Source organism: Amblyomma maculatum, chromosome 5 (assembly GCF_055883805.1).
Source record: "Amblyomma maculatum isolate TAMU_Amacu chromosome 5, ASM5588380v1, whole genome shotgun sequence".
NCBI classification, from domain to species: domain Eukaryota; kingdom Metazoa; phylum Arthropoda; class Arachnida; order Ixodida; family Ixodidae; genus Amblyomma; species Amblyomma maculatum.
In genome coordinates this window covers 3,830,261-3,854,346 of record NC_139348.1, presented here as the reverse complement: position 1 = coordinate 3,854,346, position 24,086 = coordinate 3,830,261, and the positions used below count along the sequence as shown (strand labels likewise).

Genomic DNA, 24,086 nt, shown 5'->3' with positions numbered 1-24,086 from the left:
GCATTCTGAATTTTCTAATGACAATAAGAATAACAAAAATCGCCTTCATTTATGCACATCCAGAGACATCGTTAATAACTGCAGCCTTCGTTGTATATGATAGGGCTGTTTATGTGGCTGTGCAGAGGTTTGCTCCAAGATGGGTAGTATTTCGAGGTATGTTACTGTTCGCTGTAATCCACTCCATCGTATCGTTGGTAGATATCCTAACAAGATTAATTACCGGAGTGCTATAAATATCCTGCAACTGCGCCTTGTGAAATTTGTGAAAAGATGCCGACTATGGGGCTAAATATGCACACTCTTGTATTTATTGATGTGTTGTTGACACTGGCAGGCACAAAAACTCTCGCGTGCGATTCTGATCACAGCCTCTTTGAGCATCACTTTTATCTTTGTGTTTTAGCACTGGAATAATGTAAGATACTGTTACAAACATGTTAATTAATTTGGTGCAATATTTCGATGCGTGGCAAAATCATTGTTTAAAATCTGTTCTGCGCTTGCACCGAGGGATTGGCCCATCCATGAAAAAACTGTGTAGTGCCTTTATTACAACGAGTAGTGCAAGAGTACAAACACCTTGCTATGTATTGATTTCTTTTTTGCGTAATGTTACGATTTGGAAGAAAAATGCGCCCATGAACAGGTTCTCACAGAAAAAAAACAGCTTTCTATAATTTCTGGGTGTGATTTTGTACGAAGGGGGGCGATGGGCTTATATTGGCACAATGGGTACTTGCAAATCCAGAACGCGAGCTGCGGGCTCTCCTTCATCGGAGAAGAACAAGCCAGATCTCCGTTCCAGCATGTCCACGTGAAAGCTTTCTCAGAAATCACTTCCATGTGAGAATTCTTTCTCGATGATACCATTTCTTCACGTCGCAACAATCACAAAAACCGTCAGCACCATTTTCCCCAAAACTTGCTTGAATCTTTGATGAGTGGTGTCCTAGAAACAAGGTAGGCAAAATTAAAAAAATATATATAGCTTTTTTTTTATTTTCCTCCAAATCAAAACCCCTATTCTATCCTTTGCATAGTCCAGTCCTTCATTCACCGGCATGCGAAATATTTGATCCGAAATCGTCATTTTTCGAGACCAAGGCGGCGACCAGCAACGCCCCCTTTTGGCACCTGCTTGAGACCTTTGCCTCTCCTAATCTGAAAAATATTTTTTTTTTTCAGCGTCTTTTTGTTCACATTTAGCGGGATGGTTGTCACTGATCCGACAACAGTGAAAAGCTAGCTAGCACATTTTGTGTAGCCAAACAAATAATCAGACGCAGCCAGATTACTCGAGACTCACGACATTTTGTTTGCGCTTCGGCGTGTTTCGTGGGCAACTGAAATTTACGTTATTTTGAAGCTGAATATTTAGCCCTCATACAGTGACGAAAAGAAAGAAGTGGTTTAGGAGACTGTGCTTCCACAGGAAGATGCATAAATCGATCAGCAATGGCACCAAATCTCCGAGACTCAATCCCGCGGCGGACGCCGCGGTCACCACGCGCGTTGCCGCCGAAGCTTTCACGCTAGGTGAAACGCATGGAGACCATAATTGCAAAAATTTTGACCGTAGCTATGGCTTGATTGACATTAACCTTCTCTCTTTTGCCGTCGCTGAAAGCTGTTAGTGTAAAGCATGCGATGAGGATTTCCAGCTGGTTAAAGATGCCGTAGGAGTTGCTGACACGTTCTCCCAGCAATCTGCAAAGTGGCTCTCAGTGCCCCGGGTCGAGACATTCAGATGGAAAACATCGAGCAACATGGCTCTAATTCGAATTTGAGGTTATTGGAAATATCTGCAGGGCGATTAAGAGTCCACTGGCTATGTGAAGCTGAATGACGGCTACTATACTTCGTTCTGCGTGCAACACGATAGGTCACCAAGGGGGTCGGGAAAGCAAGACAGCTGGTAGAGAAAAGAAATATTATTTATAGTGGTGACTAACATGCTGATGGCTATTGAAAAAACTGCATCAGTATGTATTTCTAAAGTTAGTATTGTAATAATGCTCTTTCTTCCACTTCAAAGACAATTACCTCAAAACGTGAAATGTTGCTGCATTTAACCCCTTTTTTTCAGGAACTACAGATGATAGGGAGATACAACTTAGGTAGTAATGAGTAAAGACTACAGAGAGTCTTCTGAACTAGAATTATGAAAGTTAGTGCAGAGAATTTTATTTTAACGGATATTTACTGCAGATTTTGGGTATAAAATCAGATAGACCTAGTAAAAAAAAAGCAAACAACAAATCTACTATTCGGAAAACAATAATCCCAGTTCAGTATCACTACCTTAGATTGCTGATTATAAGGATACCAAGATCAATGTTTTAACCCTAGGAGATCATGAGAAAAGGGTCACAAATATAGGCTAAAATGCATAAGAGGAATAGGGCCTACCCTGTCCTCTAAGAGGAAAAAAAAGTGCGTTTAGAAAAATGGTTGAGAACGAGCACCTGAACCAGGTTACTCGAGAGTGCTAGTATTCCTTGGGGGCAAATGATTTGCTTTTTCACAACTAAACGTGCTTCTGTTGCAGGGTGTAACCCCCTACTCACTTACTTTTTATGATGTCGCCCTTGTACTCTAATATATCTTTTAAAGAATTGACGACTTTTCATCATTATAGGTCTCAATGCGTTGTCTTTCTAACCTGAGTAAAGCAGTACCACAACCAGAAAGGCGGCCTGCTCTTACTGAAACCTGAAGGTTTTGGAGAGAAATTCTGACCGACAGCATGTGGTGAGAAAAACTAGAATATTGACGTGAGGAAGCAATGGCTAAGTGTTGAGTCTCTAACGTCCGAACTCTAACCACACAAAAATATCAATAACTGTAACGTATCATTATTCGAATGTGTTTTGTGCGTTTATTACATAGAATACTTAAGAAAACACGCAAAATTTTTTTTTTATTCTCGGTTCATGCGTAATCAGGCGATTCATTGTGCAGTGATGTGAAAGTTTTTTGGCAGACAAAAAAATCTGTCATCCTCCCTATCCTTTGCTCAGCAAAGATCGAGCACGCTTGTAGTCACTTCAAGTTAACGTATAGCAGTGCTGACTATTTTTGTCCCTCAAAGCAACAAATTTTTCTCTTTCTCTTTTACATTCGCTTCATTTCTCAGAACATATTCCACACCGTACAGTGTGCTATGTACTTCCCCATCAAGTACACTGGTTTTACGTCCACTACAACGGGATTTCCAGTGGTGGTTGCCACATTTTCAGTGCCTGCGAAATGCGAAAATGGCCTGCGGTTCATCCTCGGTGCATGTTACGGAATCTCAGATGGATGTCCAAAATTATTCAAGAGGCTTCCACTGCACAGCTCTTTTTCGCATCCAATAAATCAATCAGCAAATAAATAAATCAAATGACTAATCAGTACATTAATCAATCAGTCAATCAATCAATCAATTTGGTGCCGCCCTATCATGGTGTAGTACTGAAAATTCACAGTTTCTTGTGCACACGTATAGATGCCTTGATCTGAGCTGCTTGTCCAGGAACCATAGAAGAGTTATTTTAGGTCCAGCCATTTATTCAATAGTTCAAGATTAAACGTACAACGCTGCCCTTAGCTCGACAGCTTTGAACTGATCAATAAATAAAAAAAACTTCCTAAAATATTTCATTGGTTTTCATTGGTAATTTCGCTTGCTGCTTCTCGGTTCTCTCGCGGAGTGCTAGAAAGAAAGGAAAGGCCTTTCTTCACCCGCAGCCAAGTCTTTCTACTTTCCAAGGAGACGACCGCAAAAAAGAAAGAAAAAAAAAACTTTTTCGTCAGACAAAGGCTCACGAAAAAAATCCATCCTTGAAAAAGAAAAGAAAAAACATCCGCTCTGTATGAAGCAGATTTGCGTCTTCTTTCGCGTTCCATTTGGACGTGACGTATGTGAGCGGGTAGCAGGTTACTTGATGTTTTCTCTACCCGCTGCCACTTTGAGCCCGTTTGCTTTCGGCTTGCGGCCCTGAGGATGCGTGTGGGTTTCGATAAAAGTACGATTTGCCACGTTCCTCCACAGAGCCGTGGCGAAGCTTATATATGTTAGCAGAGGAGAGAAATACTGAAGCGGTTTGCTTACAGAGCAAACATTTCTCTGGAAACTCCATTTTCACGCCGCTCTGGCTGATGTGATATTGCGCAAAATGTACACTAGCGGCAAGAAACAGCGCAGCCAGCGTCGAACTTAACGTCGACACCACCAAAACGAATTGGGTCCCCCTGCGTGCGCTGTCTGTCCTCGGCGGCTTGGAGTGCCAAACAGTGTCGCTTGTAATCCTCTCTGCGTGATTTCACGTTTTCTGTTGGTCGTCGCGCTGTGCAACCAGCATTTGGGCCGAATATTTTAAAAGAGAACTTCGGATATATGAACGTGAGCCCTCAGATTTCTGAGCGATTTTTAGCCATACCAGAATTTTTAGAGAATGCAATACTGAGCCATACCCGGAAAGGCGGTAACAAAACAAAAAAGAAAGATGTACACGGTATAGTCTGTATCGCCAGGTAAACTCTGAGATGGGCCTATAGGTCCGTGCCAATAACTGGGTTGTGGCTCGTCTGAACAACAGCACAGCGGCACTTATAAAAAAGAAACAAAAATCAAGATGTAAATTGAGCGCTCTAATATATTTTCTCACACATAAGGAATGAGAAAGACGCATTTGCGGAACCTGCGAGCAATACGCTCGGCATTTACAAAGCGCACAACTCAGCTTTTTATATCATATGGAGTTGCTGACGCACTTTGGGAGTTCCTACTTCAAAGTTCCAGCCTTGGTTTCTTGTTCACGCGACACCTTGGCATGTGGTGGTCGGACGGCGACCACTCGAAAATCCAGGGCGTCAGACACCACCCGCATCAAATTGCCATACTATCAGGATCTGCATTCCTTTTTATCGTAAGTGAGAATGCGAGTCCTCTCAAAGACTTCCCCATTTAACGGCACAGCTACCTGGAAGTGGAAACAAAACGCTCTCGCCCTCGGCCATAAGGCGCGCGCTTCCCCGATAGGGCGTGAATAAACCGTCTTAGCGTTTTCCCCCGGGTCCAGGCGATGCGTCCGCAGCGTACACACCGTATGAATGTTGTTCTTTTCACCCGCTTTCAGGCCGGATCTCATGCAGCCATCTGCTTTGGCACCGCCGCAGCTCGCAGCCAAAGCGGCAGTATAAATAACGCCCAGAGAGCGGCGGACAGCACGGCCATGCTTCGAGCAGCACCACGGAGTTGCGGCAGCAAAGCGAGTGGCGGCGTGTCTTTCAGTCACGCTGCTCCACGCGAGAAGTGACTGCAGGCGTCGGAGAAAGAGCGGAGCATGCATGAATAGGAATTCGATTATGGCGCGGCAATTGCTAGAGCTGGCCGCTCGCTCACTGACTCTTCCGGGGCCACACGGAGTGCTTACAGTGCGTCCGTCGCCCGGCTGCGCTTCTAGGCTTGTATGCGAATATAACCTCTACAACTGGTTCCGACATTGGGGCAAATTCCGCTGACTCGGCTCTTATTGACGTCAATGGTGTGGGCCGCTAATTTCGAGGTGTTTTATGCTCCTATACAGTTCCAGGCAGAATAATTAATACTGCCTTTTCTGTGTTCAGCGTGACCACTGCAACTTGTGGACATGCTCCCGCTTGCGCAAAAGTGCAGGCCTGCACGTACAAAGACGCGCATAGTGAGAAAGTAAAGCGCTGCTCCGTACGGGCGATGATCCCAACTTCGCACTTTTGGATGACTTCTGAACATAGACGAGCTGCTCTCAGAGCACGCGGTTCATTCAAGGAACGCATGAACAATGTCAGAACGCAATATCGTGCTGCGTTTGCTTTTGTAGGCACCAGTGCATGAACCTATAGGTTTTGGACCGCATGCGTTTGGTCTCCGGTTCTCATGTCCATTGTGAGCGCCCCATTGCCGTGGCGAGATACGAGAAAGTACTAGAGTAAGGTATACGCGGCAGACGGTATGGCCCGAAACGTTTTAGGCCGACATGGTGCCCGCGTTACGAGCATATATTAAACTGTGAGCAGAAGGCGCGCGACTTTGTCAGCGTGGAGAGTTTGTCTTACGTGGAGGCTCCTGAAGGCGTCTGTCTCGCATGACCACTAAGAATTAATTTAAGTTAGCCCATATCTGTTTACTAGCGCGACAAAGCGGTTTTCTTTACATCAAAACGAGCTGCGTTTATAAGCTATCAACTATTTCCATGGACTCACTTCGATAACGTTAATATTATCTCCGGAGAGGATTTCTAACATCTACGATTCCGGCTCAACTTCTCCTAAAACAGCGACGAAACCTATATTAATCTAGACTGTGTCATTGAATTCGCGAGTGGGAATCGTGTGGCCGGAAAGCATGTTCTGATTTCTCCATGCATTCTTTTGCACTGATGAATACGTTTATTGCTACACAACGCAAGCCAACAGATTCAAGAAGGGCCAAGCGGTCATGTATTGTTTCATGAAGGAAACGCCCGTTTGGACAATTGGAATACTCGCTAACGCATATTCTGAGGGCATCTTTGGGGTATGGTTTTAGGAATATTTTGAGGTGAATAATTTTTGTGGTGCACACCCAATGCACAGTTATTGACACAGTTTATGTTTACCTCACGTTCTCGGTCGTTCATTCACTAACGTCTCTCATTCCGAAACTTCAAGCGCATGGTGGTGGCGGCGCCGCTGGTCCATACTTCAGACGACGTCATTCGCTAGAGCTACCGCAGACTGACGAGACATATTCATATGCTTTTCCACTGTACCCTTCCTCTGCCTTCCCTTTTGCTACGATCCCAACCCTGATGGTTGCATCCACCCTCCAGGGCCTACTGGCTATATTGCATCGATATTTGCGGACACTCTAACCAAGGAGCAGGTGCTTAACAGGTGCTTAACTCTACAAATTAGTATGGATGGACCTTAGCGCTCGTTCCACATAAACATTAGCCGTTATGAAACTGATTAAGTAACCAATTGCGTGCGAGCCACTAGGCAAATGTTGGCTACCGATTCGACTGGTGGGCTGTTATGCGACCTAAATGCACCTCGGAGTAAAGGTCGTGACAGACGAGGTCCATGCAACAACATTCGTAACTTTTTTTGCGGTTAGAGAACTGCGTCAAAATTCGAAAAATTTCCTTTTTCGACCTCTGCTAATACAAAGTTAAGATTCCTGGCCTATCATTCGAGAACATTATTTCCCAATTGTGACTGCTCTAGTGGCTTGTCCTCATTTTCCCTGCGTTTGCACGGCTTTGACAAAAACAAAGAAACGAGCTTCAAAATCTGCGCAGTATGAAAAAAGAGCAGAATTCCGGAGCGGTGAAACCAGAGAAATCAGCACATGTCAGATCCGAACAACTAATAAACCAATAATAACTATTCAAAACAATTAAACGAGTTTCGAACGAAACTCCTTAGTCTCACAAATTCAAGTTCTCCCCGACCCACGAGCCGTGGGCCGGCGTGCGGCGCGACTACCGCTTTCAAACTCCGTGATACAGGCGAGCGAAAAAAGGAAATAAAAGTGGCGTTCGCAATAAGGCGCCAGTTTACTCATTAGGTTTCCAAGATCTCTTTCTCCTCGCTCAAAGGGGTTTGTACCGAAGCCAGCGCATTCCTAATTCCACGCCGCAAAATCCTTTTGGGCGGAAGTCTGAAAGGCGGCAAGGACGACGAGCCTATTCGGGCGCGTAACTAAAACATGCGAGGGCCCCAGAGACGTGACAAAGCCAGACCCCACCGGAGCAGCAGGCTCACAACAGGCGGCGCAAAGGCAGGAAGGACGGTTAGGAGAGAGTAGATGAAGCTCGTTCAACTCATTGCCGGCGAAGAGTCCGGCATTGCACGTGCCTTTCGCCCCGCTTCTGAGCCTCGCGCGATGCGGCAGAGCTTTGTTGGTAATTAATGGCGATTTTCGTGGGCTGGCCGAGGGCGAGAAAGCGGCGACACGGCGCGCCACGCTTGACGAACATCGCCGCCTCTCCGGAAGGGACGACGGTCGAAGGAAGAGGGAAAATAGGGGCACTGACGGGACGGAAGAAAAGGGGAGGGAAAGTGACGAGAAAGGATGGCAAAAGGAAGCATCTGGAAAGATCGACCGGAAGGATGGAAAGAATGAGGGCGATAAGAACCTGCTTCCGATGTCTGGCTGTCAGCCTCTCTTTTTCTTCCCTTCCTCAAATTTTCCTCTCCTTCCGCCGTAGCAGGAAAGAGTAAACGGAAGCGGAAAGAGTAAGGGAAAAGGCAGCCACCGGAGCAAGCGCCTCCATGCCAGCCGCCGCCTTCTCTCGCCTCCCAGCGACAGCCCTGAAGCGCCTCCACACAGCCTTCCTGCACATTCACGCATGTGGTATCCATACTCGTACATACCGCTCTGTGGTCAGTGTGGTGTGAAGTTTGTGGCCTCGTTTCTTCCTATTCCGTCCTTCTTCTACCTGTCCCTTCGTTCATGCTAAGTCCAGCAGCAAGGCGCAAGCCATACAACATTCGAGCAACAAGAATTCGGCCTTCTTTGAAGCTCGCTTCCATTCTCCTCCTTTCGTTCCTTATTTTTTTTTCCTTTCTTCATTTCTTTCTTTCTCGCTTGTTCGCGCCCTCAAAATACATGAATATGAATAAGAGATTTTTACCCTATTCTTCTGCCTGCTGATTACGACCGCGCAAAACCTTATGCAAATGTATTTTCCTTCCCGTTTCGGTATGAGTGAGTGAAGCAGCCTATCACACGCTGTGATGCTGGCAGAAAAGAGTATGTTGCTTCCGTTCTCGAAGCTGCACGTTTTCTAACGCTCTTGTGAAGGGTGCACGCCTTGCATTTTCCGCCTGACATCTGGCCAAGGAAGGCCACATGAAGACTCCCCTGAAAGGCACTATATAACCTGGTCCCTTCCTCTCTTTTTTACTTTATTACTAAGAAGAAATTTTTATCGCACTCTTTTCTTACGCCTCGTGAACCTCGTAAAGGGTGCATAAGGAATATCCTAACGACGACACGCGTCGCACTCCAAACCACTATTACTGCAGACGAAGTAAAACCAAGTATGCCTAAATTTGACGTGCACAATACAGTGTAATCGTGCTAAAAGATACAACGAAAAGTTTTTCGGAATTAAAAAAAAAATGAATAGGGAGTACACACCCCTAGATGTAAACAGTCATCACTTCCTTGGATGCGACAGTTAATATGCATAAAAAGTTATTCGCAACTTTCACGAACAGTGTCGCCTCCACGCGGCCGCTTCCGGTACCGCCCTTGGGGGGATACTCGGAGAACGGCTCGTGCTTCTCCAGCTTGGCGCTGCGTCTCCCGCGGAACTTTTTGCGTGGAGCTCGGTCGAGCAGCGTTTGTAGTGTGTAACTGCTTTTTGAGTTGGCTTTGGCTCGCAACCATAATAAGAGATGAATAATATTGTTACGAAGCGGCAAGCCGATGAAGACAGGAGACAGAACATGACCGATGACGATGGTAGATGACGTTTAATGAATGTTCGCAGGCCTAGCGCGAGCGTTCCTGCCCGCGCCACTCCCCGCTTCTTCTTCCTTGTCGTCCGTAACAATATAACTTCTATTTTGGTGTGTGGGGCACGCAGTAGGTTGGGAAAGCATAAAAGCAGTCGACTTTTCTACACACTGCTGTGTTCTGACTGTGCGGCCACAGGCGGGATAAACTTGCACATGTTATCTCCAGATTATATGCCCAGGAAGGAGAGGATAATTAAGTTAATTTATATCTCCGTAAGATCAAGATGGTTACTTTACCGTGAAAAGCATCGTGCTAATCCTGCTCGACGAAGAAACACCCCCTTAGTGAGAGTACGAGTGGCATAACTGTCTTATTTCTGATGTTATGCATGAGTACCGTTTTTCCTTGCCGCTCTAAACTGTGAGCAGAACCAAGCTTCGCAAAAAAAAAAAAAAGACTGCGATTAAAGTTATGACGGTTTTCAGCACGCATTTCTGATAGGAGATGTTTGACAGATGTAGGTTGCGAGCCATGCGTTATAGGAACATTTTTTTTTGCCGACCAATTCATGGCCCGCACATGTTTGAGAAATTAATAATGTTTGTTTCCTACCCGGTTGAGTGAATGCAGTGTTTTCAATCAGCAACTGTCAGATGAACGTTAGATTAGGAGCTTGTATTTAACGTTACGGAGCATACACTCGCAGTCCATATGCGGCTTGTTCTCGAAGCCGGAACTCTAGCTGCCTTGCTTGCAAGCAACTGTTCTCGAAAAAACGTTTTTGTCAGCACTGGGTCATCACTTGCGAAAGTCAATCCCTATCAGATGTACTGCAAAAAAAATAATAATAATAAATAAATAAAGAAAACAGGTTGGTTAAAGTGACCATCATTATTTTGTAGGGATGTTCTCTTATGCCCAAACTAGGTATAGTAGGTACTTCGATGCGTATTTCGAAGTTAAGGGAAAAATTAGTCCACGTAGAATGCGGGGCATGCCACTCGGCATGCCTGTGCTATCCGCGTGAATGCACAGCGCGACATCTTGAAATGCTGCAGTTCGCGAGGGCCCGTGATCCATGGACAAAAGTTGAAACGTTTATCTCTATTCATGTTTATTCTGTCTGCGTTGAACGTTTCTCCGTAGCATTAGAGTCTCCTGGGAACCTGTCGTGCTTACCGCACAACATAGTCAACAGGATGTTTCACATACCTGACCAGCCACACTCGAGGGATCTTTTGTATCGCACCCCTGCAACACATGCTCACAAAGGGCTTGTACGCTGACTGACAATACAGTGCATATCTTCGCACCACAGAAAACTCGCGCAAGTATTTAAATGGAGCTTCAGAAAACGCAGCCCAGCACAACGCACTGAACCGTGACAGCCGGATCCCCTTAAGGGCAGCCATATTGGATTTCCAGTGGCGCCGCCTATAGCCCGTGAAAGTTACGAATAGCCTCTGCACGCTCGGCAGTAGAAACACAAAATGACTGCGTACGCAATTACGCCTTTCCCAGGAACTTGCGATCTGTTTTTCTGGCGAAGGCACGGCTGAGTCACTTAAATGGCGTGGTCACGCGATTGGCCCCCATGGGGTGCATGTGGCATCTCTCGCTAAACGACAGTGTGAGCCGAAGCCTTGCTCTCCTTCTATCTGCCCCGCTCGGATGCAGGGATCGTACTATTATTTATATTATTTTGCTACTATACCCGTACTCCGACGACAGCCAATCCCAGGATCTTGTCACTAAGAGCCAGCGCTGTAAACGGCGCTTTGAGTAGCCATAGCAAAACATCTCTTAAGCGCTACCTACAAACATGCTACACTTTCGGTCCTCTCCGATGCAACTGCCGAGGCTCGGCCGCAACCCCGTTGTTATACGATGCACCATCGAGAAGAATCTGGAGTGTAATGTGAAGCATGTTCCGGGGCTGCTCTACAGAAATCTCATTTGAGGCAACCCTGCCTACTTGCCTATAATTTTAACTTGAGAGACGTCCATCAAGCTAGAGCGCGTTCCCGACTATACTGTCATTGTATTTTGTTTTCTTTCTTTCTATTGTGCACTCTTCGAACCGTACAAAGTTTAACAAGGACTTGGGGAGCAAGATTGGCTCCAAACGGATTGAACTTTGCACACACGTTAAAGGAAGCAATTTTTCTTTAACATTTTTTTATTCCTGACTTGGGGAACGTTGGTTGATGTTAACAGTGGAAAGACTAGAGAAAGCGAGGGGGCCAGCCGGGGACCGCGAACAGCAAATCACTTCCATCGAAGGCCGCGAGCGTGCAATTCCCTCTACTCGAACCAGTCTTGCGTGCCTGAGCCATGCCTTATGCATACGAATTCCGACCTGCCCGCATGTCGTGTTTCGAAGAGTTATATATCTCGTGCACGACTACTATCGTGCCTTCATTCGGACTTCAACAAGGAAAGGGGTGGGAGCAGGGAGCGAAGAGGCGGAAAAAGTAACTCGTCAATGCACACTGGTTGGCAGAAACTCAGCAAGGGCGTCAGGCGTAAGTCCGCGCAGCTGTCCTCTTCGTCGTACGTCGAGCGTCCGCCGCTGCTAGCCGCAAACGAGCGATTGGCGAGACCTGCATCCATCAAGTCTTGCCGCACTGCAGTCGATTTTCCACGCAATGACCTCTCTGTGTCCCCTCCCATTGCTCTATCGTCGTTGCAGCGGCGCGTTTTGTTTCTCGCGCGGACGTCCCTTTCGCCATGTTTTCTTCTTTATCTGCGCCGCACATGTTTGCTTTCAGCCGAGTCTGGCTTTTGCGTGTGAGCATACATATACCTATATATATACACCCGTACCTGGTGAGGGAGGCTGGTACCGTTGCGCGGAGTTAGCGCCGCCTGGCAGAATGAAACGGTCGTTAGCGTGCGGCGCACATGCTCCCCTCCTGAGCGGGCTCGAGATACGGCTGCATCGGCAGGGGCCGCCCGCACACATATCGCGTTCGACTGCGGCCGATTCGACCGGCCGCCGCTGGGTCGTAATTAGCGGCGAGCCGATATAGCGGCCGAGATTTATGACGTGCAAGCGGAGACGTGCGCTGCCCTGTGAGCGAGTGGGCCACTTTTATCTTTGACCTGCATCCGAGTCGCAGATATGCCTGTCTCCCATATACGGGCGAAATAAGTTGCATAATGATGAAATGAATACGCCAGATAATTACTGCTGACAGATTTGACGGTGGCGGTAGACCGCACGCGCATGAATAGTTTGCCTGGGATTGACGACCACTGGGACTTTCTGAGTTTTCAGGCTTTGCTCATTACCTATCGCCGTGAGACAAATTACTGATGGCTTCAAATAAAAGTGCTCTGAATTCTTTTGACGTGCAAGGTGTTCTCTACCTTCGTTATAGGTAGAAGGAGAATCGAGGGGGAGGGGGGTGGGACGATAAGTTTTTTTCAAAGAAAAAATTGCTATAGTAATGGACTACTCGCTGAATTATTTAGCAGTCAGTGTAGCACCTAACCGACAATTGTTCATAATTTTCCCATCAGCGCCTAATGACGCAAACTGAGTTTGACTTCTGGGGAAGAAAAACGAAAACTCCCCTAATGAGACCTCGATAATTTATTAAACTTACTTTTCCGCTAGGTTTTACGACTAATAACTGTTCATTCAGTTTTTATTTGAAAAGAAGGATATTTATTAAAGAGGGAAGAGGGAAAGGCAGTGTGGACATTTCTAATGATTTTACTTGCTTTTCACAGACTGTTTTTTACTTCTTTTCAAAAGGTAATCATTCAAGCAGTATATAATTTATTTATTTATTTATTTATTTATTTATTCAATTATTTGCAGATACTGCTAACCTCATTCGTGATTGTTGCAGGTGGGCATATGTTAGTACAAGAGAAGTGTATATAGAGCATATAAGGAGCAGACAGTGATATGATCATATGTAAAAAGCTAATCTAAAATATAAAATGCATAGGGTACGAAATTGATGAAACGTATTATACAAATAAAAACAAATATGAAGCAAATATGAACGACAATCGACACTACACTAAGAGAAGAAAAGACATAAACGTACTGTTTTCATATGTATCCGCGTAAGTCAAAAGGAACAGAGCAAGAACAGAATCTAACGGGCGGCATACCGAGAATAAGAGCATCAAAGAACTTTTTGCTAATAAGTTAAATATCTTTCACAGCGATTGCAAACTTAGTAAACGAAGATAAATTAGTAACAGATGAACTCAGGCTGTTTCTTTCTCTTGTGGCTAAATGGAAAAATGAGTATTTGAAGGAGTCAGTGTGGAAGTGACATTGAGTTAGCATGTCTGAATGCTTATTACGTGTCGGTCTAGTTGCAGAGAAAGCGATGTGTTTAGCAGGATCAACTTTTAAGTGTCGATAAAGTAGTTGGTACAGGAGGTTGAGGCGCGCGATTTTAGCTCGAGTTTGAAGCGTTTTTATTCCCTGTACTTTCATCATTTCAGTTGTCCAGTGGTTGTTCTGCATATTATATGCTATATTATGAAAGAAATATAATAGTATGCGCTGCATATGCGGATAAGGGTACGAACAAATACTACTCATTCGTACTCAAGCTTTATGTAAACTGCCCGGAGCTCTTTTATTCGTTGCTATTTTAAACACCTTATACTTTGACTCAACTGATTTCAACATATAATAAATAGGCTTTGTCTGGCGTGTATGTGATTTGCGAGTTGTGTGGGAATGTTTTCGCACTGCTCTTGAATTTCTAGACTAAAGCGGTACCGCATGGCAACATCATTGACGAGAAAATTCGTTTAAAGCAAGATGCATAGGCCAAAAGACTATGGCCATATAGTCGAGCAGACGAACAATAATACAATAGTTACCCAAGTAGCACACATTACGTGGCCCACCTGGGGCCCGTATGGGCAAGTTGGGCTTGGGTAACCACAATAACACCTATGAGGGCCCCCTTTAGGGATCAAGCGGGCAAACCCAAATTGGGCTTGCCCCTGCTTTTTTCATCTGGGCATCATATAGGCGCGGAAAGGGCTAACTGATTGCATATTCCCACATCTGGCCCTCAAGGGTCCCGCTTGGGAAATTTTAGGGCTGATGCAAATAAAATTTGGGCTCTGTGTAGGAAAAGCCTGGGCTAATCTAATTGGGGCTGCCCACTCAAAAGCCGAATAGGTCCCGCATGGGCCGCGGCGGGGCTAAATACGGGTATGCCTGCACATTGCCTACATGGGACCCTTGAGGGGTACTTGAGGGAAGGTCAGACGAAAATGTGGAATTCATGCAGAAAATTCCTGGGCTGCCCCAAATAGGGCTGCCCACCAAAAACCTAGATAATTTCCGCATGGCCTGTTAGCAGGGCAGGCAAGTACTCCTTCCCGCTTCTGCCCGCATCGGTCTCTTGCGGGGCAATTTAGAGCAGATGCGATGCAAATGTGGGCCTAAAGCAAATAGATGACGGGCTAGTCCGATTGGGGCTGCCCACGCAAAAACCGAATAGGTCCCACATGGTTTGCGGCCGGGCTGAAAAGCGAGCACACCACCACACTGCCCACACGGGTATTTCTTGGGGTACTTGCGGGAAAATGCAACATATATTCGTAGTCCATGCGGTAAAAATAAGGCCAGCCCAATTGGGACGGCCCATGAAAGGCCGCAGTGGGCCCCAAATTGGCCGTAGGCGGGCTTACCGCTCTGAAACGTCTCCACCCTATCTTTAAGTCACCATTTCATTTATGTAAATCATGTTATACCGGCCACTAATTGCCTCATCTGGAGGTTTCACATAACTGTCCTACGCATATCTATGCAATGAATAAAGACTATCTATGTTTACTCTACAAACTACGTTAATTATGCAGTATCGACAGAAAATATGCGACAGTAACTGTTCCGCTTTACGAGTATGTACTGAACGACCTCCAAATGTTTCCTACGGCATTACTATTCTGCACACAGCACCGAAATAAATATTCAGACCAACATGTTGGGGTGATGTGGGCCAGCCCACATTATTGTAGTGTTGGGAATAAATTTCTCTCATGTTACTGATTGTAGCATACAAGCAAAAAACATAGTGCTTAATGTTTCACACTTGATTATTGGAACTTGGGCAGCCCTGAAAATGCCCCATTCAACCCATGAGGGCAGTACGTGGGTCAGCCCGAAACAGACTGGGTTTCGCAAATCCCGCGCCTGTACAATTCAGGTATTGGAGGGATTAATCGACTTAAAAATTAAAACCTTGATCAATGGGATGTCACTGCCCGCACAAACGGGGGACTCATGAATGGTTCTGGTGCGCTTCCCACATTCGTCTACCTGGGCTGAATGCGGGCAGCCCTATTTGGGCTGAATGCGGGCAGCCCCATTTGGGCTGCCCACACGGATACAGTTTGGGACCGATCGCGGCGAAATTGGGCAGCCCACGCGGGGCCCCTCTGGGTACGTGTTGCAAATCCGCGTGGGGCCCGCATGGGCTGCCCTCACGGGCCCAACGCGGGCCCCCACGCCATAGCCCACTTTGTGCTACTTGGGTAGGTATGTATCTTGTGGTAGCCTATTTTTCTTTAGCACACCTCAGCCGGTTAAACAGGTTACCGTACAGCAATGCCGGATGGGCGACTGTTCCATATTCGGGCTAAATAGCTGTCAATTCGAGCGCTTCCGTAGACAGCTGCAGTTTAAATGTATACTGAATAAAAAAATTGCAGCCGAAATTTCCAGCGCAGAAGGTAGCTATCGCATTGGGAGTGACCAAAACAATCCACTTTGTGAACAGAACTGAGCGGGAAGTGAGTGTTTTAACGATTATTTCTCAAATCGCCACACCTAGCGTGCTCCTGTGAAAGCTCTGACAAAACCGATACACGTCACAACTACCCCCATCGCGGCCGGTCGTACCTGTTCATTTTTCCTTTCCTCCGTGGCACTCACAAAACGCAGGAACGGACGTGCTTCTTTTTTTTTCTTTTGCTGCTCGTGTTCCTGCGCACAATTCATCGTTCCCTCCCATCGCGCAAACAAATGTCCGCAATACGCGCCCTTCCCTACGCGTCCCCCTTGACCTCCCTCGTTTGCAACATTCCACACTTCGCAGTACTGTGCACGGCCCGACGCGGGGGAACCGACACTGCGTGTAGCCAGTCAACCAACCTCAGGTGCGGGGGCGGTGGCGGCGGGATCGCGGGGCTATGACGTTGGTGAGGGTAGTTGTGACGTCACACCCGCCAGCTCACAGTCGGGAGCGCGCTGCCTCTGACCAGGCGGCCGCTCAGAAAACGTCAAAAATACAGCCATCGGCTCAAAACTAACCCGAATTATGTGTCTGTACTAGTGCAATCGTTTCTTAACCATGCGATTGTGGTGCTTTCTCAAAATTCTTGGATATTTGTTCAGTATACCTTTAAAGGAAATGAGGATGTGAACTGGTCGCAGCCCAACACCCAGTGATTACTTCAGCGCATCAATTAGACGACTAGCATGCACTGCGTCTCGAGCTGCAAGCGCGCTAAACGTTCCCGCGCTTAATGACCGCAGTCATAGAATCGCTACTCAAAACAGAATTCATCCGGTCGCAGTTATAGGCTCTTTGCTCGTAAGTTAATGGCTAAACGATCCTCGCGCTTTTACATTTCACCCGCCGCGATAGCTTAGCGTCTTTGGCGCTGGTCAAGGGCTTGGTCCTGGCCGGGCGGCCATATTTCAATGGAGGTGATGTGAAAAAAACGTGCGTGCTCTCCAACGCGTGCACGTTAAAAATCCTCATATGGTCTAAATTAATTCGCAGCTTTCTTAGTACTACGGCATTCCTCGTTTCTTGCGTCGCGCAGGAACATTAATTTCTTACAGTCCAGAATCCTTTAGTGTACAGCAGGCGGTTTATCCCGGTGACACGACACTCAGCGTCAGTGACTGCACTATACACCCCTGGCACTGAGTACATTTTATGCGCCTTAGATTTTAGTGAAAGTTGTGTATTACCGCACGCTTCAATGCTTATAATATCGTGAACGCTGCTGTCTTGTCTTTTCGTTATATTCTAATTAGTTTAGTGATTAAAAGGATGAGATGAAAACCTGAGTAAAAATTTGATGGCGGCTCAACTTGGTTAAGCCTGGATATGCGTAGCAAAGGCTACCAAACGGATTGTTCACAAAGTCCGTCTCGAACGTTCTCGTCGGCTATGCACTGGCTGCAAACCGTATATATGGTGTGATCGGCCAATCAGTGCGTCTTCTTCATCTTCCAAATTTTCGTGCGCCATGACCGACGCTTCCTCTTCACCTCCCTCTTCTGTCTCCTCCCGTTTATTCTTCTTCCCTTCTTCTGACTTCTTCTTCTTGGCGTCTTTCGAATTTTTTCGAATTTCGCTAAACGTTGTCGAATAGAGTAATTTCACTGATCATTACGAAAGTGCGTAAAATCCCGCAAAAACCAACTCGCAGTCATTGATCATCTTCCTCTGGATAGCCAGAGTGCTTTCTTTGACTTCACTGACAGTCCTTTTTTTTTTTTGTATGTGCGTCCTTTGCAAATGACAGTGGATACGTGCTCACAAATGGCGAAGATTTTAGCATGGACGATCACCTATACGGATTTACGCCTTCGATGACCTTCCAGTTCAACAGTTCAATTAGAGCAGTGGCGTCACTAGGGCGGTGCGGACCGCACCGGTTGCAGCGATCACGGGGGGGAATATGCAGAGGGGGGAGAGGGGGGATTATTCGACGCGAAATTACAACCAGTTGCTCTGGGAAAAGGTGAAAATGCGCCGTGCGCCTATCGCTAGGACGATGCACATAACTAGTACGTGATCGCTATGAGCCGACTGCTAAGAAAGAGCACAACGAAAATCGAGTAGGCGGGGACTTTTAGCGAAGTCGCGGTGTTTAGTGCGCGTAGTTTGAGGAAAATATACGCAAAATGATTCGCTTATTGTAAAATGTGAGCATTAACGTTTTTCTCTCTCAGCAATAGAAAGATATTGTTAAAATGAGATACACAATTCAATTTGTCATCAAATCGAGCTTAACGACGCCTGTCGCTACCCAACCTCAAATGTCCGCTAAATATATTCTGTTGGTACGACATCAGTGCGCGTTGATAACATTTTGGTCTGGATGCAAGATACAACTTGCAGCATGTTGGCGGAATGGAGATGTTGGAGGGCAAGTCTAAAACAATGCAAAATAGAAGACTTTCTTTATGTGGGACCCAGTTTGTGGCCGTTTAAGGGCTCCGCTTGGTACCAAATCACTGATTGAAGGCACTTAAACGGGCAAGGAGAATGAGTGGGCTGAAGCGGTGTTCTTCTGGCAACTCTAATTATGAGACCACGCTTACCGCGACCGTCCTCCTGCAATCAACGCATGCAGCCGAACACCCCACGCTGCAGTATGAGGAAGACTTCTGGTTGCGACAAGTCGGTAGCGCTTTCATATTGAATACATAAGCATTAATAGTATTACATGGCAGAACAGCGTCCGCACAAGGTGCCCGGAAAAGGCGCCCGCGGAAACTGTGTACAGGACGTGTCTGTCCGCACTCACAAAATTGGCCCTATTTGACCTGCAAAAGTTGATTTTACCAAATTTACTACCTCATCTAATTCGATGTATGACCAATTCAATGGTGACCTCCAAACTTGGGTAGACCACCCCCAAACTTTCAACTGATGATTATTTGACTAAAAATGACATCTAACCTAATTTAGATGAGGCCAACTCGATGGCGGGCTCTAAATGTAGGTGGCTACCCACAAAATTTGGTATCTGGACCCACAAATTTAACTTTTTCTGTATTTGATCAAAGCTGGTGTCTATACTGATTTGAATATGACCAACTCAGTGGTGCCTTCAAAATTAAAGTGTACAACCCCCGAAATTCGCCACGGTTATGCATTTCCGCTCATAAAAGCTCGCGTGTACTTTTGCCATTTTTTAACATGTCTTAAAAACAGCCAAGCAGCGCTCAGCAAGGGACTGATGCGGTCGCAGTGGGGAAGCTGTTACCAGGACTCAGATCGTAACGCACGCTAACAGTTTTGCGTTCACCACGAGGGATGATACTTTCGTAAAAGGGCCGAGATGAGCGCTAGCACGGTATGTCCGGCTCGGTCGGTAGTACGCTAATGTTACGTTAGCATAGAGCAGCTTTCTCTTAATTACATATTAAGTACGCTTATGAGCCTCCATATAGGCCGAGAGCGGGCAGTTAGGTTCTTCCCAACGTTTGACTAAGGACACGTATGGGAGTTCTTTGCGTGAAGACATACCTGACAACCAGTAACTTCATTTCTACAGGCGAGATCGAGTAGGTCGCCGGGGATGTGGCATTCTTGATCTTGTAAAGACGACTCGATCATCTGCTCTAATTGAGATAAATAGCAACAGCGAAATAATGTGTCGTAAGATCTGTCTTCCCTCTTGTACCATTATAATAATTACATTAACGAGCACCTGGCACGGATCATTCATTTATTATGGATCTTCACTACATACTTCAAGGCTTTCAATCCCGATTTCCTCCTGCTAATTGAATGCTTTTCGGCGATTTTAACTTCCCTTGCATTGACTGGGAGGCTCTGATTGCATCTTTTCGTCAGTCTTAAGATTTCCTAGAACTGGTGCTTACCTTCAAACTTTTCCAATCATTTAATGAGCCAATCCAAGGCTCTAATATTCAAGGCCTTATTCTTGTTTCCGCTCCTGAACTAGTCAAATCTGTTTCGCTTTCCACTGGTCTGACTGATAACTGTTTCTTGTTTTTTAACCTAGCGATTCAAGTCTTCATCCATCAACCGTCGGTAAAATACATCCGTGATTTCGGTAAGTCTGACTTCGTGAGCCTAAAGTCTGATCTCGAACATGTTCTTACCACTTTTCGTCTGTCCATGCCTACAAGGTCCGTGAATGAAAGCTGCCGCCTTATAGACGCCTACGTCCCACATACCTGCATCCGCAGGGATCCCAACACCATGGTATTCTATTCCATTTCGAAACCTTATCCGCGATGCCAAGAACTCTGGATATCTGCTAATTAGGACAAATATTTTCGGTGCCTTCTCCAGTACACTCGCTATTACGATCATCAAAGAAATAAATATACAGCAATGATCTTCTAGGTATACTGCGAGTTAACCCTGAGAACTTCTGGAATTTTCTAGTGCAAAATATGAACAGTTGCTAAGATATATATCTTAAGAGACAAGACTGCACTCACGATCCGCTTTTCGAACGTTCCGACACAATGAATTCATACTTTACCTCTGTTTGCATTCACAAACCAGTGGAAAACAGCATTAATATACCGAGCTTAAGTTTTACACCAATCACGTATGTTACCATTATATCTGAGAAAATACCATAGCCCATTGACAGTCTCAAGCCACCTACATCACCCGCTTCTGATAATATTGCCAAATTCTGCAATTTATCTTCGTCCTGTCTCAGCACTAGTAAAATACCGGACTACTGGAAAATAAGCGAAGTTGCTCCAATTTAAAGACCGGAGACCGTACTGATCCCTCGAATTATCACCCCATTTCACTACATGCATATCATGTCAACTCTTTAATCGTATATTTTACTCCCATATTGCGAATCACCACGATACTAGTTCTTTTGTCTTTCCCAACCGCATTTTTTCAGGGCAGGCTTAATGTGAGAAACACAACCTCTTGAAATTTGCGACCCACCTTCACATAATTCTAGATTCCTTGTTTCAAACAGACGTCGTCTACTTAGATTTTTTGAAAGCATTTGGTCGCGTCGCTCACAATCGCTTCCTGTGTTGACTTGCATGCCTATCACTCGACCCTCTAAGCTTAACCTGGATCCGCTGCTTTTGAACTAACAATTCACAGTTCATTATCATATCTAGTCATGCATCCGAAACTATTGAAGTTATCTCTTTGAGTATCTCAGGGTAAAGTTCTTGTTCCGGTTCTGTTCATGATCTTTATCAACAACACATCATCTGGTATTTCGTCACCCGTCCGCCTCTTTGTGTACGATTCCGTCATTTATCGCCGTATTTCTAATAATAACGATCAGGAAACTTTACAAGCCGATGTGAACAAAATCCAGAAATGATTTTCCGACAGGCCCATTCAGTTAAGCGTTTCTTAATCTAAATGCCTGCATGATTCACGTAAACGCTCCATTATTTCATTTCCGCATTCCCTCCACTCCACGACCCTCCTATCGCTAAGCAACTCATACAGGTACATTGGTGTCGAAATACCGAACAAATTAACTTGGGTGGATCACATGACTAAACTTCGTGTTTGCACTTCCAGAACATTTGGAGTCATTCGACGATCACTATGTTTCCTCCTTCCACCAGACAAATAGCGTATTAAATCTACGTCAGCCCTAAATTAGAAAAAGCATTGGCAATACGGACTCCCCCCCTCCCTCTCCACCCCTCCCTCCCCATCCCCTCCAGGCCTATTTTATCCAGTCGCTGGAAGCCATCCAGAATCGCGCAGCACGCTTCATAACTTCGCAATATACAGCTCGGCTCAGCATTAATAACTGCGTCGTCTCTCGGTCACATATAGTGCTTCGTCATAAACTTGCAGTGCTTTGTATTTTCCGAAAATCATACTTGAACTTTCCGGCCCTGCGCGAAAACTTACTACGTGCTCCTTTCCGCTCATTTCGCTGATTGTTCAACTCCCTTAGCCTTCGATGTTTGCATCATTCTTTCAACGCCTTCAAGAAATATTTCCTGCTGGAACAGTCTTCTCGAAAGCAGTGTTACAGAATCTAACCCTTCAAAATTTAGGCAGCTACTAACTGACCATTTCAACCTTCAATAGCAACGTTTCCTCGCGCTCCTCTCCCAGCAATCCGATTTGCCTGAAGTGTTGCTCAATAATGTGTTCTTTCTGTAGTTCTCTATTTTTATTGCCACTTAAATTCAGTGTAATTCTGTTTTACATATATCATGTTTTGTTTTTAATTTTCCCGTTTGAGGTTTCCATATTTTCATTTGCATTTTTCTAATCGCCTGACGTTTCTGATCAATTTGTTATTCTTATTCAGTTTCTTTGTTTTTATGTTCACTTATGTGTGACTATATATTTGCATCGTTGTCTCCCCTATCCCCCCCTCTCCTCTTACGTAATGTCTCCAATGGAACCTTTGAGACAACAATGAATGATGAAGAAAAAATACTCATCTGAAGCACAGGAAACGAGTTTGCAATAGGTGGCAAGAAGTATAGCGAAATTCCGCGCATAACATTTGTAGAGACCAAACAACATTTAGATTGGCTGAAATCTTAGCAGTAATTTAGGTATGGCGCAGTCAGGGTATTTTAGCAGATTACGTGAACATGTTAATCACCAAAGTTATGTGTACACTTGACACAATCGCCCTTGCTCTTCGTTGTACTTTTGGAAGAATTATTCGAAGTGCTAAAGTGAAATCTTGAACTCACATGGTTCCGCGAAATAAATAAAGGTAGAAATTACAGGGAATGATTGAAGTCTTCATTCAAGCAGCAAAAGTACACCGGCGCGTTCGATTAGCCGATACAATCGGAGCAGTTTGACAGCACGGGAGAAAAGACACGCTCCTATCCGGATCAACTGCTGCACAGCACAAAGTTAGCAAGAGTAGTTTCTCGTAATTTATTAGTACATATAGTTAAATTTCTGGTTATTCAACATAATGGCGGGAAGTGCGTGAGCTTCAAAATGTTTGCATAACGCTCTGCCGACCTTGACCAGGGCTGGAAAAATGTGACGGCGATCGGAAGCCAGCTTTTGTAGGCAGTGAATGGAGTGAAGCGGTAATACCACAGAGAGTGAAGTTTAAGAACAGCGTAGTATGGCGAGGTTTCTGGAAACGGCACTGTAGAAGAAATGACTAAAAATGTCTGTTTAGGTGGAAGAGCCCGTGCAAATGTATTTAAAAACAAAAATATATTTTAAGGCACATGACATTTGAACTTCATAGGAAACATTAGTAATGTTTGGTTTGTTTACAGGTTCAACCTCCCAATGTGACTCGGGCTATAAGGAACGCCGCAGCGGAAGGCAGCGGAAGGTTTGACTACCTGGGGGTTCCTGAACTTGCACAGACATAGTAGTAGACATATGCCTTGCTTAAAGCTTGCATTGAAAAGCACTCGCCGTGGCTTGGTTTGATCCTCCAGCTTTCGAGTATCATAACCACTAAGCCAACGTGCCGGAAAGTAAAAATTATGTGTTAAAAATAGCTCGTAACGAATATCAATTTCATAAATCTTGGGATGCCTACCCTTTTTGTACCACCAATAATTATGGTTGTATAGAGGGGTTAAAAAAGGATGTACCTTGACGAAATAGAATATGGAGGTGTAGATGCTAAGCCGGTATGCATTCATTTATATAACGCCCGTATCGGTGTATAACTAGGCACTTTTATTGGTGCGCTGATGCAGCAGCCACGGTGCTCTTTTAGACATTGTTAAAAATTTGCTTCGCTTCCGAGGAGCGAAGGTTTCAACGCACTTAACGTTCGCAATTTATAGCGTTTACGCGTTTACGTACTACTGCTAAGTCCATTCGTCCTCGACTTGGTTAAATCTAGCATTGTTTTGTTTAGGTCGCGGACTCTC

The 24,086-nt window shown here is 45.4% G+C and overlaps 1 protein-coding gene across 1 annotated transcript in view; it reads right to left on the bottom strand.

Annotated features, from left to right (window-relative positions):
* Ccn (cellular communication network factor protein Ccn) overlaps window positions 1–24,086 on the bottom strand; it is a 291,840-nt gene that overhangs the window by 19,617 nt on the left and 248,137 nt on the right. The window lies entirely within an intron of this gene.